Here is a 16,645-nt window from a genome sequence, read left to right on the forward strand (position 1 = left end):
GTGCCACCACTATCTCCTCTGTTTTTGTTTTTTTTTTTTAATTTCTATTTTTACATCTTTAGATAATGGAATTAACATGTCTAAAATTGATAAATGACAAATAGTTGTTAATTAACCCTTTGATTCAGAGACTCCTTGCAGAATGCAAGAGAGTGGAACAGGCAAGTCACAAATGACAAAAGATTGATAATCATCACCACATTGTGCCCATGAAACTAATATAACACTGCATATTAAATGGAATAAAAGTAAAAACCTAAAAAGATTAATAATCAATATACTTTAAAGTTATTTACCTTCCTCTTAACTATAGAGAACAAATTGCTGGTTACTGGAGGGGAGGTGGAGGGGGTAATGGGTGAAACAGGTGATGGGTAAGGGGTACACTTGTCATGATGAGCACTGGGTGTTGGATATAAGTGTTGGATCACTAAATTGTACACCTTGAAACTAGTATTACACTGTTAACTAACTGGAATTTAAATAAGAACTTAAAAGAAAGTTATTTACTCAAGCCTAATCATTTTCCTCTTACTAGAGGAATATTTTCCTCTTACTAGAAGGGAAATGTAATATGATATCAAATACATGTGATATTGGCGGGGGGGGAAGGTTGAGATATTTACTGTTAGGATGGATACATGGGAAATAATCTCATACATTTTAAAGCAGTGTAAATTCGTGTAACAGTTTAGGAGGATAATTTGGTAGCACCTGTCCAAATTTTGAAGGAACTTTCTTATACACAAATCATCCCAGTTATAGGAGCCCTGGAATATTTGTATGAAAGTGTGCAAATCAGACAGGAATGTATTCAACAGATACTTTGTGAGCATCAGCCCTGGACTAGGCTCACTTCTAGGCACAAAGGGAGGGGAAAATTGTTTTCAAACCAAGACGGAGAAGAAACATAGATAACTACCATAATTTCAGGTTGCTTTAAGAAGTGATGGAAAAAACGACCCTATGAATAGAAAGCAAGTCAGGGGGAAGCAGGTGAGGAATGGGCTACTGAGGCCAGGAAGGGTTTCTTTGAAGCAACCGAGGGCATGAGGGCACTGCCCAGGGGAAGGTGTGCGGCAAGGGTGTTTGGCTCTTTGGAGAAACAGCATGAAGAATGATAACAATGTAATTCACCATAAACAGAGACATGGGTAAATAAAAACAACGATACACCATTTTTTTGGTATATTGTGCAGTTGCTAGGAAGAATGGTAAAAACATGTCTGAGGAATATATACATTTTGGGAAAAAGTACTGAACAATATATTGTATATAGCCTTGAAAATGTAAATATACATATGAATGAATCTTTTTATTGGTATAAATATTCTTTGAAAAACTAGAATCAGTTACAGTGGATTTAGATTATATTACTAATTTTTATAAATTATATATGTATATATAATATTTAAACTTCAATGAATTGTATGAACTCATGGATATAGGAAACATGGACCAGTTTTGCATGCGCTTTTTGGCAGCTCCTCTATCAGATTAAGAATTCCCGATGCAGGGGCACCTGAGTGGCTCAATCGGTTGAGCATCCAGCTCTTGATTTCAGCTCAGGTTATGATCACAGAGTAGTGGGCTCGAGTTTAGAGCCTGCTTAAGATTCTGTCTGTCTCTCCCTCCACCCCTTTGCCCTTTGCCCCCTCCCAACTCACATTCTCTCTCTCTCTCTCTCTCTCTCTCCCTCCCTCAAATAAGTAAGTAGAATTCCTGATGTAGAGTTTAGGAAAAGGAGAAAAAAGAATGTGTCATGTGACATCAGCATTATTTGGAGGGCAAATCACACTGTATGTTTGGGAATTAAACTCTTTGAATGAATTCTTGAGGCTGTTAGCTCTGGAGCTTAATAATCACATAATTTGTCTTGTTTTGTCTTCAAGTTCATCAAGCAACTGTCTGATTATAACTTGGCCTCTCATGTGAATTAGTTTCTAGGGAGGAAATGTGCTGATCACATTGGTCAGTTGATGGTGCTTCTTTTTATTTTTTTTTTAAGTTTTTTAATTTATTTGTGAGAGAGAGAGAGAGAGAGAGAGAGCATGAACAGGGGAGGATCAGAGAGAGAAGGAGACACAGAATCTGAAACAGATTCCAGGCTCTGAACTAGCTGTCAGCACAGAGCCTGACGTGGGGCTTGAAGCCACGAACCATGAGATCATGACCTGAGCCAAAGTCAGAACGCTTAACCGACTACGCCATCCAGGTGCCCCTATGGTGCTTCTTTTTTAAAGGTGTTCATGATCATTGGTGTTTCTCATTGGTCATGTGTGAATGAAATTGTCAATGAGAGGTAGCCATCCACTGGGTCACAGATAGGTAAAGGCCAGGATCATGAAGCTGAGGAGGCTTGCTGTGAGGACACAGCAAGAATGTGGATGTTTATGAGCCAAGAAGTACACTCTCATCAGAAACCAAGTGCCCGAGTGCCCATAGTATTCCTCCAACAGCACCCAGCCTCTCAGGTGGATGTGAAGATTAAATAAAATCCTAGATGCCAAGTACATGGCAAGGTACCTGGACAGACAGGGTGCCCAATAGTGTTAATTTTGTCTATGCTTCCTTGATTATACAGCAAAGATCCCTGCTCTCAGAGTTTATAATATTTTTTAAGAGAATGGATTGTTTAAAGGAAACTGGAGGAAAATATGCTATAGTGTAAGGCTAGAAAAATATAAAAATTGGCAGAATTTGTAAATAGGTAAGGAAGTTACAAAGGCCTGATGGAATTATCTGGATAAATTTCATTCCAAGCTTGACTTTCCCTGGATTTGATTGCATTTCCTTGGTTAAAAAATCTTATAAACTATATGGATTTATTTTCCTTTGCTTATTAAAGGAAGGCCTGACCTAACAAAATGAGGTCACTTGCCTGCCTTGAAAAGATTTATAACAATTTGGTTGTGCTGAGTAATACCTTTCCAGGGCAAGAAGGATGAGAGACTTCTGTCTCTGTCTCATTTACCGTGACACAGACACTTTGACCTGGAGACTCCTTTATGGTTTTGAAAAGGGAACTCGTTTAGTCTTCCAAACAGAGAGCAGTTCACAGAAAAGGACCAGCAAGATTTTAGTACTTGCAGCCAGATGGATACCCGGGTCTGTATCCTGACTCACACAATTTCCTGTGTGACCTTGGGCAAGACATTTAAATTTCTTTGCTTCCATTTCTTTTCATCGGTGAAAGGGGATAATAGTACTTTCTTCACAGAGTAATTGTGGGAAGAAGTAGGTAGAGGTTCTTAGGAAATGACAGGGCCCATTGTAAACTCCCATGAAATGTTATTATTGACAGAGAGAGAGGAGTTTGAGAGAAAGACAGAGGCAGAGAGGCTTAGTGATGCCCTAATTCAAGAGTTCTCAAACTCTAGAATCATCTGGAATACATGTTAGATTTCCAGATTGTCTAGGGTGAGAGTGAGCTTCCTGTTTCTGCAGTTTTCTCAGACTCCTTGAGCTTAAAATATTTAATAAGCCGAATTACCATATTTATGGGTAGCATGTCCTGAACCCCATTGAGCCTATGGCATGATTAGGTTTAGTTGAGGTCATGAGGGTGGGGTCCATGATGGAATTAGCACTTTTACAAGACACCAGAGGGACTGCTCTGCCTGCCGCCAGCCCCCCATGTAAGGACACAGCAAGAACATGGATGTCTATAAGCCAAGAAGAAAACCCACACCAGAAACCAAGTTGACTAGTACTCACATCATGGGATTTCCCAGGCTTCAGAACTGTGAGAAATACCTATTTGTTACTTAAGCCCCCCAATCTGTGGTATTTTGTTAAAGTAGTCCGAACAGACTAAGATACCTGTTGTTGCTACCATCCCTGGCTCGTTTAGATTTGTAGGTCTAGTTTGGGGCCTGGAATCTGCCATTTGAACCAGTTGATCCTGATGCAGGTAGTTTTCAGCAGCCTTGAAGGACACAGGATAGTCTCTTCACTCTCTGGGAACTTGGCGCCCGGTTTTATATCTGTCTTGTCCCTTTCTAACATATGCTCCCCTGCCTCCTGCCAACTCTGCTGTTCTGTAGTCTCTCGGAACTTTCTTTTCTTTTCTTTTTTAAGTTTATTTATTTATTTTGAGAGAGTGAGCATGCATAAGCAGGGAAAGGGCAGAGAGAGAGAGAGAAAATCCCAAGCAGGCTCCATACTGTCAGCACAGAGTCTGATGTGGAGCTCAAACTCACAAACTCATTAGATCATGACCTGAGCTGAAACCAAAAGTTGGATGCTTAACCGACTAAGCCACTCAGGTGCCGCTTGGGGGCTTCTTAAATAAAACCATCACCAACTCCTTTAAAAGGTCAAGGAAAGAGTTATTTTCAGGTCATAATATTTGTAACTCTTCAGAAAGGCAAAAGATGTAATCATTATAAAGGTTTAAAATACATTACAGAAAATTAAGAGGAAAATAATACGGTTGAGATAAACATGATAGAATTATTTCTGAGGTCTTGTTTACATTGTAAAAAAAATTTTTAATGTTTTATTTTTTTTTTAATGTTTTTTTTTTTAAATTTATTTCTAGGAGAGAGAGAGAGACAGCGTGAGCAGGGGAGGGTCAGAGAGAGAGGGAGATACAGAATCTGAAGACAGGCTCCAGGCTCTGAGCTGTCAGCACAGAGTCCGAAGTGGCGCTCGAACCCACTAACCATGAGATCATGACCTGAGCCGAAGTCGGACACTTAACTGACTGAGCCACCCAGGTGCCCCATTGATTACATTTTAAAACTGAATTAAAAATATATAGACACTCAGCCAAATGGCATCTGGATCCATCCTGTAAAATGGAATGAAACTCTGGTCACAGCTTGCTATTTCTGGGTTGCATTTCCAGCACCAACTTATACCAAAACTTTTCTCCTTGGTAGATGTCTTGCTAGCTTACTTTTCAGTTTGCCAAGATCAGCTTTTCTTACTGCCACCTCACATTTTCTCTTATTTATCCATTCTTTCAAAGAATATGAGAAAGCACAGGTAAACAACCCATAAATTGTGTGTGTCTTCAAGATCTTCCATTTCGTTGGGAAGATACATGAAGATCAAGATAATCTAAAATTGTGATGACTTCAGGGGCACCTGGGTGGCTCAGTTGGCTGAGCGACTGTCTTTGGTTCAGGTCATGATCTCACGGTTTGTGAGTTTGAGCCCCACATTGGGCTAGCTGCTATGCAAGCCACTGTCAGTGCAGAGTTCGCTTCAGATCCTCTGTCCGCCACTCTTTCTGCCCCTCCCTTGCTCACATGCTCTCTCTCTCAAAAATATTAAAATTGTGACAAGGTCAATAAAGAAAATAAATATAACGAACTTGGGATGAAGTGGGATGAGGAGAATAATATCTATTTTGTGGCTTGGTATTATGGATATTTCCAACACACAAAGATGTAGATGTGCGATGAATACCCATCAAACAGCTTCAATAGTCTTCTAGACCCAGTTAATCCTGTTTGATCTGTACCCCCACTCATTTACTCCATTCCCAGTTGCTTGGAAGCAAATCTGAGACATTATGTCACTTCATTCATAAATATTCTTGTATGTATCTTCCAAAACATAGCCATGAAACCATTACCACACCTGAAGAAAAATGAGCTCTTCTTTTTCTGTCTAGTCAGTGATGGACTACTACTATGATGACGATGACGATGACTACTACTACTACTTTGGAGAAAGTGGTCCAAGAAGGCCTCTTTAAGATTAGATTGGAGACCTAGAGCAGTATTTCCTAAATTATCTAGTATTATGGTCAAGAAATAGTTTTCTTGTTTTTTGTATTTTTGGTTTCATTTCCAATGATGTGGATGGGCATTCTTGTGAACTACGATGAAAATAAGTTGCCTCCTAAGCAAAGTTTAAAAGGATTACATAGAATAGGTGCTGGGAGACTCTGCGCTTTCTGGCAAAATCAGGCCCACACCCTGTTTGTCTATGGCTCATAAGTTAAGAGTGTTTCTTTACATCTTTAAATCGTTGGAGAAAGTAAAAAGAAGAATATTTCATGATATGTAAAAAGTATGTGAAATGCAGATTTCAGTGCCCAAAAGAAAGGTCTATGGAAGACAGCCCCTTTCACCCATTCATGTACATTCTCACATGCTTTTGAATACACTTTCAAATGGCTTTATGCTACAGTAGAAGAGTTGAGTAGTTATGACAGAGTCCATGCAACCTGCGCATCTAAAGTATTTGCTATCTGTTCTTTCACAGAAAATGTCTTCTGACTCTGACACTAAATTCAAGCTCCAACTTATTATGCTCAAGAGAAATAAAGTTACTCTGTCAAATTGCTATAAATGTTAGTCTCAATTTTTGTACTTTTCTTCCTGGAAACCTATGACAAACAGTTTGCAAACTACATGTTAGTTCTCCCCACTTTAGAGCAAAGCTGTTCCAAATCCATGGGCCACATCCCAAGTAGCTTTGAGGTGGGAAGCAGAGGAAGGAGCCTTGCAGGAGGAGCATTCCAGACCATGACTGGTGCAAACTCAGTCACAGGAAAGAGCATGGCGTGGCCTAGGCTGATGAGTCGATGGTCACGGGCAGCATTCCCATACACAAGTATCTTTTGGTCCACACAGGGTTTTAAAAGAAATTACCATTCTGTGCCAGTGTTTTTGAATGGAATGATTTATTTTCTCTCTTTATTTTTTAAATATTTACTTGTTTATTTTGAGAAAGAGAGACAGAGAAAGAAAGCGAGTGAGCAGGGGACCAGCAGAGAAAGAAGGAGAGAGAGAATCCCAGGTGGGCCTCTGTGCTGACAGCATGGGGCTCAATCTCACCCACCATGAGTTCATGACCTGAGCTGAGATCAACAGTCAGATGCTCAACCAACTGAGTCACCCAGGAGCCCCTAGACTGATTTCTTTTAAAATCTGGATTTCTGAGTTCTTTTGAGAAAATTTGAAAATGTGGCAATCGTGGACCTACATAGGGATTTAATACTTCTAGGGCAGAGAAGCATCTTCTTGCTGGAAGGGGATGTGTGGGTGCAGTGCAGGCATCAGATTGACCCCTGTTTTACTAGGTGACACAGGCCAAGGGTCTGGGGCAAAGTGAACAAGGGGAAGGTGGGTGGGAACTACTTGGAAAGGCAGGTGGGGACCAGACCCATCAGGACTGATGGGTGCTGGAGAAAAGATTAGAATGGAAGAATTCCGAGTAAGGGAGTGAGTTCGGATATTAAGGTCAATCTTCAGGTATGTTGCTAATAGCCTGAGGTAAGAATGACAGGAGAATGGCTGAGAAGCTGTAGCTGAACCCAGGGGAGAGGTGGCAGGCTCGACTGGGAATTGGACAGAGGAACTGGGGAATTCAAGACATATTTTGTGGGAAAAATCAGTAGGCTGTTGACACATTTGAGGTGGGGATGGGAAAAGAGAGAAATCAAAGGTGGAGGATGACATCCAGGTTTCTAACTGGATCCACTGGAGGGACAATGTAGCCATTTATGATAGCGGAGGGCTGGCAGGGGAAGGAAGCAGGGAGACAGAGTTCAGGAAGAACACCCAGAGCGCCATCTTGGACCTTGTGTGAACTGTCTGTGAATTTCAGAAACGAAGCTGCAGGTGGCAGTTGGCGAGAAGAATGTGAAGGCTGGCGTACAGGCAGTCTTAGGAATAAACCCAGTCCCTTCTGAAGATCACCACCCTCTGCTCCCACCTTCACCCTCATCCCTAATATCTAGGCACCAAGTGCAAGAATCACTCATTGAGGGCCCTCTTTCTATAAGGCAGTCTCTGATGAAGCACACAAGTTGGAAAAATCCCTACCCTTATAAAGATTACAGCCTGAGGGGAAAATAGTTTTACTCTGAGCTTTGCAGCTCAGCTAACTCTGTCACACTTACGTGGAAGCTGCGGTCTGGAAGGGTGGGAACTTGTGTTGGGGGGTGAAGAGGTGGGTGTGTAGGGAGGTGGAGGATATAGGGGGAGGTAGGCTCAATGCCAGCAGATGGAGTCCAAGGATGAGATAAGGGGACCAGGCATGGGAGGGGAGTCCACCAATGGCAGGGGAAGATGGTGATGGAAGGGCGGCCCTAGCATAGTCCTTAAATGGATGAACCTTGTAACTCCAGGCACGTCAACCTCCCTCTCTGGCTTTAGTGTCTTCTCATCAATGAAGGGCTTTAGACTAAACAGATGGTAGGGAAATGGTTGCTTTGGGATCCATCATGGGCATTGCCTCAATATTTCCTAATTTTATGAAGTACTAAATGATGCAAATCATTTCTGCTGTATGCTGAAATGAACTGAGTTTATTCTTCAGTGGGAGAACAGGGTGGAATTACATTAAGCGTGGATCCTATGTATGCCCAACATTAGCATAAATATCTTGATGAAGGAGAAGTTTGCAAAACCTCCTGACTAGACCATTTTAAACCTTCTTCCAGCTGTAACCTGTGGTTTTGAAGTGCCTATATATGAAAAGCTGGAAGAGACTCAGTATCTTTCAGAATCACGGTGAATTATTTCTGAAGTAAACGAGGGTATAAATAAAAAGTAACATATGAGGTTACAATTTTTTAAGTTCCAGTTGTTATTTTTTAAGTTCTGGAATTCCTGTGTGAGAAGGAGAAAAGCCTATCCTCTCACGTTGGGGAGCTGGCCTGGGGCTCAGTCACACACAGTGTCCTCCTGATTAACATAACCAATTTCATAGACCATTAACCTCAGTCAAGGCCATTCTGAGACTTTGTCCATAACAGATCAAGAGAAAAGCAAGACCTCTCCATAATCATGTCTAAACTCAGACAAAAATATGAGCATTGTCCAAGCCCCAAAAATGACCAAAGAATCCCCTTCTGGCTGATATGAATGACTGCTGCTTCCTTACCAACTAGAGCTGCAGCCTTGTTGCATTCTTCTTCCCGCAGAGATTAGGTAGATTAAGGTACCTAATCACAGAATTTCCCCTGCTTCCTGACAGCATCCACTCCAGAGCAAAGTCTTCTTCCTTATTTTTTTTTACTTATTTATTTATTTTTAGAGGTTTTCTTTTTTCTTTTTTTTCCTTAAATAGTTTATTGTCAAGTTGGTTTCCCTATAACACCCAAGTGTTCATCCCAACAAGTTCCCTCCTCCATGCCCATCACAGTCCTTCCCCTCTCCCCCAAGGTCTTCTTCCTTAAGCCTGCTCCAAATCACCTAACACAAGTCAAAACCACCACCACCTTTAGGCCATCTCTCGGTGAGACACCGTGTGGGTGCTCACAGTGTACATTCTCCATCACTACAATGGGGAGTGAACCCAACTTGTTCAATGGTAGGTGTGTTTCTGGTAGCTTTTGCTGGAAAGCATTGACACATTCGAAGCTAATCTATTCCCAAGAAAATGAACCAAGATGAACAATTGTAAATGTTGTCTCTCACCAGGAAGCCCAGAGCCTTCTCAGCAGGAGGATATAGCTGATATTTTCTGGATCTGTAGAGCATGTTACTCAGCTTCTTAGGGTTTAGAAATACCCAAGCAGTATTTGGCCATACATATCAAAAGGCCTAAGAGATTTTAATAACCCTAAATAAGTGAACGTGAATTGTCTGAAGCTACCTCCATCAGTTGAGGGGTGAGGGTAATGTTGGATAGGACAGCAGCATGTGGCCTGCAGGAAAGTGAACCATGCAACTCTGGGGGCCTCCACTTCCACTGACCACAGTGAGAAAAGAAGCTCCCGACACCGTGTGGCCTGCCAGTCCTGGGTGAGATACTGTGTTAGGTGAAAGGTAGCTAGGGACGTGAAAAGAGTTTCATTTGACTCGAATATTAACCAAAGGGCATCTGAATTGTCAATCAGCTGAGAATGCCTCACTGCTGACATGAGGAATGAACAAAAAAATCCTCATAAAGGAAAACACAACCTCCAAAGCTCTCACGCTACCATGACAACAGGAGCTCACAAATGATGCAATTGTACAGGCAGCTGAGGGTGTGCATGTGACCGTTGGCAGCAGTGGGGGGACACAGGAGATGAGGGCAAGATCCCACTGCGAGGGAAATGGAAACCAGGCAAAGGAAAATGTAAGCTAATCCTTGTAACAAAAATAAAATCAGTCACAGCTGTTAGCTGCAAGAGGGGGGAAGGGGAATAAGTGTATTTTACTTTTGCACAGTGTCTTTCATCGAAGTCATTAAAACACACTTCACTATCATTAACTCATTCCTTGGGCACCACGCTGAGTGTGTAGTCACCCATTTTATGGGCAACACGGTGAGCTCAGTAAATCATGTTTTGGGACAAAAATGAAGAAAACATTGCACAGCAAGTACTGAAACTTGTTTGAACTCCCAAATTCTCCTTTACCAAAATGTATTTAACTTTATTTAATAAAGTTTAACATTAAAAAAAGAACTTTTCTCAAAATGGGTAAAATGAAATCAATTGGCTAATCCTGTTAAAGATTATTGTGTAATCTTTGTAATTTAGGTATACATTTGAAATCTATCAAAATACAAAGTTATAACAAAATAATTAGAGCCTCTGTGCCTGGTGCTTTATGAGGGTAGAGCCTTCTGACTGTTGTGTCCATTGCTATGCCTAGCGCTCAATCAATGCTCATTGACTGGACAGTAGGCATTCAGTGAACGGTAACAATTGTTAGTAAATGTAGCTTGCCAATGCCTTCTCACCAACCAAGCAGCTCCCACAAGTTCTGTATTGTGGGACATTTTCTGATGACTTCCTTGGCCACTGCTATTCTTTTATTTATTCCACACATATTTCCCAAGTGTCTACAGGATGCTAGGAACCGTGTCAGATGTTGGATATTTGGAGGTGATGAATATCCAGCATGTGCTCTGGTTAAATTTAGTCTGGTGAAGGAGACAGACGTTGAAACACACAACTCACAAATGGGAATTAACTCCCAGTGGTGACAGAGGCTAGAAAGAGAAGGTACAGGATGCCCAGAGTGGCTGGGGCAGGGAAAGAGGAGAGAATAGGAAGAATGAGCCACATGTAATAAGTAAAGAAGGGAACGATTACACCACCAGCCTGGAAAAGTGGATGGAGACAGGTGTGGGGGAGTGAATGAATTTCCCTCCACTATTCTGAGTTCTTGACTGAGAGCCCTGTAATAAAAGACAGATTATTAAGAAAAGAACAAGAAGTTTAGTAACATTGTAGGGACTCAATATGTCGTCCCAAATATACCATCCTGGATTCGCACCATCTAAAGATACTTCAAGCTATTGTCAGAGTCAGAAGTCCTTCCCACTGAGTCTTAGTGCCAAGCTTTTTGAAGGGAGAAGGTGCAATTTCTAAAATCTAACAGACAATAGAGCCTCCATCCTCCATATTGATTATTTTGAATTAAAGGCACTTGAGAACCAGCCGGTGGAGAAAAAAAAGATACTCTGACCCTTCCTTGTTCCCCTGGTAGCAGAGACAAATCTCCCATGGGAAAGGTAGCCTCCCTGCACCAGAAGAGTAGAAAGCATACTTATCACCAGAGATGGGGAATTTAGAGCCAAGGCCATATAATAAAATGTGTTAATATTTCACCAATTTTTCTACTCCAGGCCCAAACCCTTCTGCCTTGCCAATTCTTCACAAATTAATTGTTTCTTTTTCTTTTTTCTTTTTTAAAAGATTTTTTAATGTTTATTTTTGAGAGACAGACAGAGTGTGAGTGGGAGAGAGGCAGAGAGAGAAGGAGTCACAGAATCCAAAGCAGGCTCCAGGCTCCAAGCTGTCAGCACAGAGCCCAATGTGGGGCTTGAACTCAAGAACTGTGAGATCATGGCCTGGGCCGAAGGCAGGCGGTTAGCTGACTGAGCTTCCCAGATGCCCCAATTGTTTCTTTTTCTAAAAGATTTGAAAGCTTTCTGCCCTGGTCACTTCTTTGAGTCTCCTATGTTTATGGGGCTGCTGTATGTATATATTAAAATTTAATTTGTTTTTCTACTATTAATCTGTCTTACATCAAATTTAATAGACCAGTGGAAGATCCTAGAAGGGAAGAAGGAAAACTTGCCCCTACAACGTATGTACCCCATGTGCGCATGGGAGCTACCTAGCGGAAAATGGGTAATTTCCTGAGGTAGCTTAGAATTCAGGCTTAAATGCCATCTTAATAGAGAAAGGGAAGAAGGGTGGAGGCCTCTTAGGGAAGAGTGAATAATTTCTAGGGATGTTGACTGCTTCCATGATAGATGGGAGGTGGGACAGTCTGTGACTATACTTATCTTGACGTGGTGAGAACTTCTAGTGTCCTCTGCTGTGATTAGAGGACTCAGTCTTCCCAAGATGATAAAACTCTCAGGGAGTTGATCCTTTTTGGGAAATCTGTCCGTAGGCCGATGAGGGCAGTTCAGAGAAAGCCTTTCCATGCATTTGCTATTTCTCAAGTGCCTGCACTTCAAAACATCAATATGCCTAAGTGGCGTATTCTGTGGTGGCACATTCTGCTGTTTCCCACGGGCCACGTCAGGCCCTGTAGTCAGTCGGGGGCTGAGCTTTTATGTGGTAGCAGCGGGAACCCTGGAGAATGTCAGCTGGAGAAGGAGCCTGACTGGACTTGCACCTTTTAAAGATCCTTCAAGCTATTGTCAGAGTCAGAAGTCTTTTCGGCTGAGCCTTACTGCCAGCCTCTTTGAAGAGAGAAGGTGCAATTTCTAAAATCTAATAGAAGATAAAGCCTCCATTGGTAACAGCTTCGTGAGGCAGTCAAGTGCACGGACGCTCAGCAAGCCAACTTCCTGAGAGTAGTAGCTAATGCTTAGCTCGTGCTTAATCTTTGTCTGGCATTATTTTGAGCTTATTCTACACACTAACTCATTAAATCTCCATTAAGTCTGTGAGGCAGCTGCGATTTTTATCTGCATTTTTACACATGAGTTCTCTGAGGCTCAGGGAATTTTAAGTAACTTTAGTAAAGTCACAGAGCAGCTAGGGGGAACTATCCTCATTCCAGCAGGCTGGATGGTAGTTACGGGGATCTGGATGTGCCACCCCAAATATGCCACTTTGGTAGAAGGATTATTTGGAGCTGAAGGCAACTGAGAATCAAAAGATGCAGGAACAATTCTCTGCCTCCCCCTTATCTGCCTAAAGGCAGGGCATAGCTTTTCCCTTTGTGAAGTTGTTCTCTGTATCAGGGAGAGGACAGCAACTCTTACCACCAGAAATGAAAGAGGATTTTCATGAATAAGCCTTACTAAAATAACCCCTGTCTTCCACCAGTTTCCCCATATATTTCCTAGTCACTGCAAATTTATCATTCCCCGAGGCCCAAACCCTTTCCTTTGGTTCATAAAACCTCAAATCTAACCACACCTTCTTTTTTGTGAACTCTCTTGCATATAAGTAGGAATGATCCATCTTTTGTTAATCCATCTTTTGTTAGCTGAATTTGCAGGCCCTCAGGAACTGAACAAAAAAGAGTAGAGGAAAAGATTTTCTCCCCTTACAGTAGTAATGGGAGTCTAGATCACAAGAGGGATGGGACAGGTCACACAACCATGTGGCCGCTCTGAGATTCAGACACCCAGCATCCTGGATCCCAAACCACCGCGAAAGCCCTTTGGTGACAGAAAACAACCACAAAGTAAAACATACAGCACACATAACTGGAAAAAAAAAAACAAACAAACTCCCTCGGATTCTGTTTCACAGCCCTGGTTTCTCTTGTCACTGGTCATCAAAGGGAGTTCAGCCCCAGCACTACACCCTCCGAAATCCCTTCCTTCCTGTTGGGGCTGGGGCTCCTAGAACCCAATCCAAGACCCAAGCCCACACCACGTTTAGGGGGTCCCTTCTCTGTCCCTCTTAGGGCCTCAGGCTGTCCCGGAATCGGCATCTTACTGTGTTCTTTGCCTGGCCTGGATGTGAATTCTTTTTGTCTTGCCTCCCTCTTTCCCCAAGGCATCTCTGACAGATGTCTGACTGATGTTCTGGACCACAGTCACGGGTGATTCAGGATGCAAAAGGACACCTGTAAGTCATTACACAACAGTCACTGGCTGCTGGCAGAGCCGAACCCTTCAAGCTCTTAAATAAAGGAGACAGTGGCGGTTCTAGAGTTCTGGGCCAGGGGTTTCAAAGTGTGTGGTTGTCAGTCATATAGCCACAGATCACCTGGGAACCTGTTAGAAATGTTCAGGCTCCTCTCTAGATTTTCTGAATCAGAGACATAGATGAGGCCTTCAAGTCTTGCCTCTAAAGCCCTTTAAGGGAGGTTGATTAATGCTGCAGCAGAGCCACTAACCCAGGTCAGGCTCAGCAAACTGGGGCCCGTGTGCCCAATCCAGCCCACCACCTGTTTTTGTATAGCTTGCCGGCCAAAAATGGCTTTTACATCTTCAAACGGTTGGGGGCGTGCAATCTAAGGAAGAATGACATTTTCAAGATATGTGAAAAATTATTTTATATTTTGTAAAATTATTTTACATTCATATTTTGGTGACCATAAATAAAGTTTTATTGGAACACAGCCGCGCCCATTCGTTGACATTTACATATTGACTCTGGCTGCTTTTGAGCTATCATGGCAGAACAGTGGCAGAGACCATAAAGCCGAACATATTTACTATGTGGCCCTTTGGAGAAAAGTGGGTTGACCCCGCTCTAGGCAAGACTGTTTTGAAATCAGCAATGCTTGGTGAAGTGGACAGCTGTCAGCTGCACCCACACAGGCTAGTTACAGAGGGGAAGCCGTCATCCCAGACTTTGCTGCGTAGACTCCATTTCTGTGCCACACAGTTAAATTAGTTTGTCTCTAAAAGATGCTAAAAATGGCACTGGGATTTAGAGAAGTTCCCAAAGGCCCAACCAGTCCCATATCCAAATAAATAAATCTGTTTTTCACAGCCCCAAACTTCTGCTTCCAGTGTTTGAAGTTTTGCCAGATATGCCCAGCTGGTGTTTATCTAGGCCTCTGTAGGGCAAATCTAGGCAAGGAGTTTGATTGTCTTGGGCTAATTCAAAGCGTCCTTGGAAGAAGACTAATGAGGATCGGAATTCTGACGTCAGAAGTCTGAAGGTTAAGCTTACCTTGTGCTAGGGCTCAGCCACACCCGGCTTCAGTGAGAGCCACTTGCAGAAGCTGCATCACTGGTCTCACATGAGGAAGGTCTACAAAACATCAATCAAATCTGTCTGTAGCTTTTGGTATAAGAAGTAGAGTCCTGTCCTGGGGCGCCTGGGGGCTCAGTCAGTTAAGCATCTCACTTCAGCTCAGGTCTTGAGCTCGTGGTTTGTGAGCTCAAGCCCTGCAATGGGCTGTCTGCTGTCAGCACAGAGCCTGCTTTGGATCTTCTCTCCCTCTCTTTGTCTGTCCCTTCCCTGTTCATGATCTCTCTCCAAAATAAACATTGCAGAAGAAGAAGGAGGAGGAGGAGAATCCTAAGAAATGAGGCTAGACAGGTGGTTAGATCTTTGAGGATCCTGTAGAACATTCCATGGACACTGGGATTCGTCCAGTATATATAACTAAGAATCATGGCAGTGTTTTAAAAATGGGGGAGTCACATCTCCTTAATGCCAGGTTGTATTAGGTTCAAGGGATATAAAATAATGCTCTTCCCCATAAAGAAAGCATGGTCTAGTGGGAGAAACAAAGCTAAAGAAAAAATTTTAACCGATTAAATTTTGGATTAATGTTAGGATTTTGGAAGTTTGTGAATCCAAGAGCTGGGCACCTCACCCTGCAACCTCCCACAGAGGCGTGGACTCAGGAGGACCGAGGGGGTCCGCCATCCGGGATGGCTGAGGTTGTGGTTGGTGGGGGAGGGGGCATCCTGATCAGGTGGGGCTGTTGGTGCAGGTAGTGAAAGAACTCACCCAAGGCAGAGCAAAAGAGATGTGAAGATGTATGGGAAGGTATGGAGTTTCCCTTGTTTGGTAATCTCAGGAACAGTGCGTCATGGGCAGGCTGTGAAGACACACAAGTTGTGTCTTTCCACACAGTCAGCTTCATTCCGTCTTAAAGCAAAGTGCACCGCAATTATAAAGCAGGTTCAGAATTCCAAACGCAATGACATTTCACCATGTGATTAAACCTGGCTTCTTACAGGCACACAGAGCAGAACATATGACAAGCCACACAGCCAACAGGATAGGAGAGGATGTAGGGAGTTAATGAACCAAACTCGAAGTCGGTGGGTGGGCGTGCAGGGGAGGGGAGGCGCGTCCCGCCCAGCTCACCTCCCAGCACTCACTGTTATGATGTTCAAGCAGGGAAGGACCTCGGTCCTGTTCAGAGATCAGTGGGGCAGAGCCCTCAGCGGCAGCTGCCCTTAAGTGGTCAGACGTACAGGGGTCATGTCTGAAGAGTCTGACAGTTTGCTGCAAAAATCTTCCCCTTTTTAAAGGGATTTAACTCATCTTGGGCCCCTGCAGACCTCCTCTGCTTCTGGGGTGTAAGCTGATGCTGGTCCCACCATATCTTGTAGCTGCAGTGAACCAGTGAATTTAAATGCTTGAATCATTGCTTGACGCAAGCTTCTGCTTGACCTGAGAGGCTGTTTTGCTCTGTAGTTGTGTCTGCTTGTAGTTGGTCAGTTAGGGCCTATGGCTATTTTAAGGTGGGTCACTTAGTAAGTCTGTTTGTATCAGCTGGGTGGCCGCTGGGGGGTCTTGTGCCCTGCTCAAGTTTGCACTGTTCAAGCCTGTTGCCTAAAAGTGGCCTCTACA

The 16,645-nt window shown here is 42.9% G+C and overlaps 1 pseudogene across 1 annotated transcript in view; it reads right to left on the minus strand.

The window, feature by feature from the left end:
* The window catches only part of LOC144229670 (large ribosomal subunit protein uL11-like), a 36,868-nt pseudogene extending 21,023 nt beyond the window's left edge, over positions 1-15,845 (minus strand). Inside the window, exons 1-3 of the transcript XR_013334551.1 lie at positions 15,794-15,845; positions 15,005-15,085; positions 13,817-13,946 (exon numbers count right to left, since the gene is read on the minus strand). The product of XR_013334551.1 is annotated as a large ribosomal subunit protein uL11-like (transcript). The remainder of the gene's footprint in view (positions 1-13,816; positions 13,947-15,004; positions 15,086-15,793) is intronic.
* Between the last annotated feature and the right edge of the window lie 800 nt (positions 15,846-16,645).

The sequence above is a fragment of the Crocuta crocuta genome, unplaced genomic scaffold (genome assembly GCF_008692635.1).
Source record: "Crocuta crocuta isolate KB4526 unplaced genomic scaffold, BGI_CrCroc_1.0 scaffold243, whole genome shotgun sequence".
Classification (NCBI taxonomy): Eukaryota; Metazoa; Chordata; class Mammalia; order Carnivora; family Hyaenidae; genus Crocuta; species Crocuta crocuta.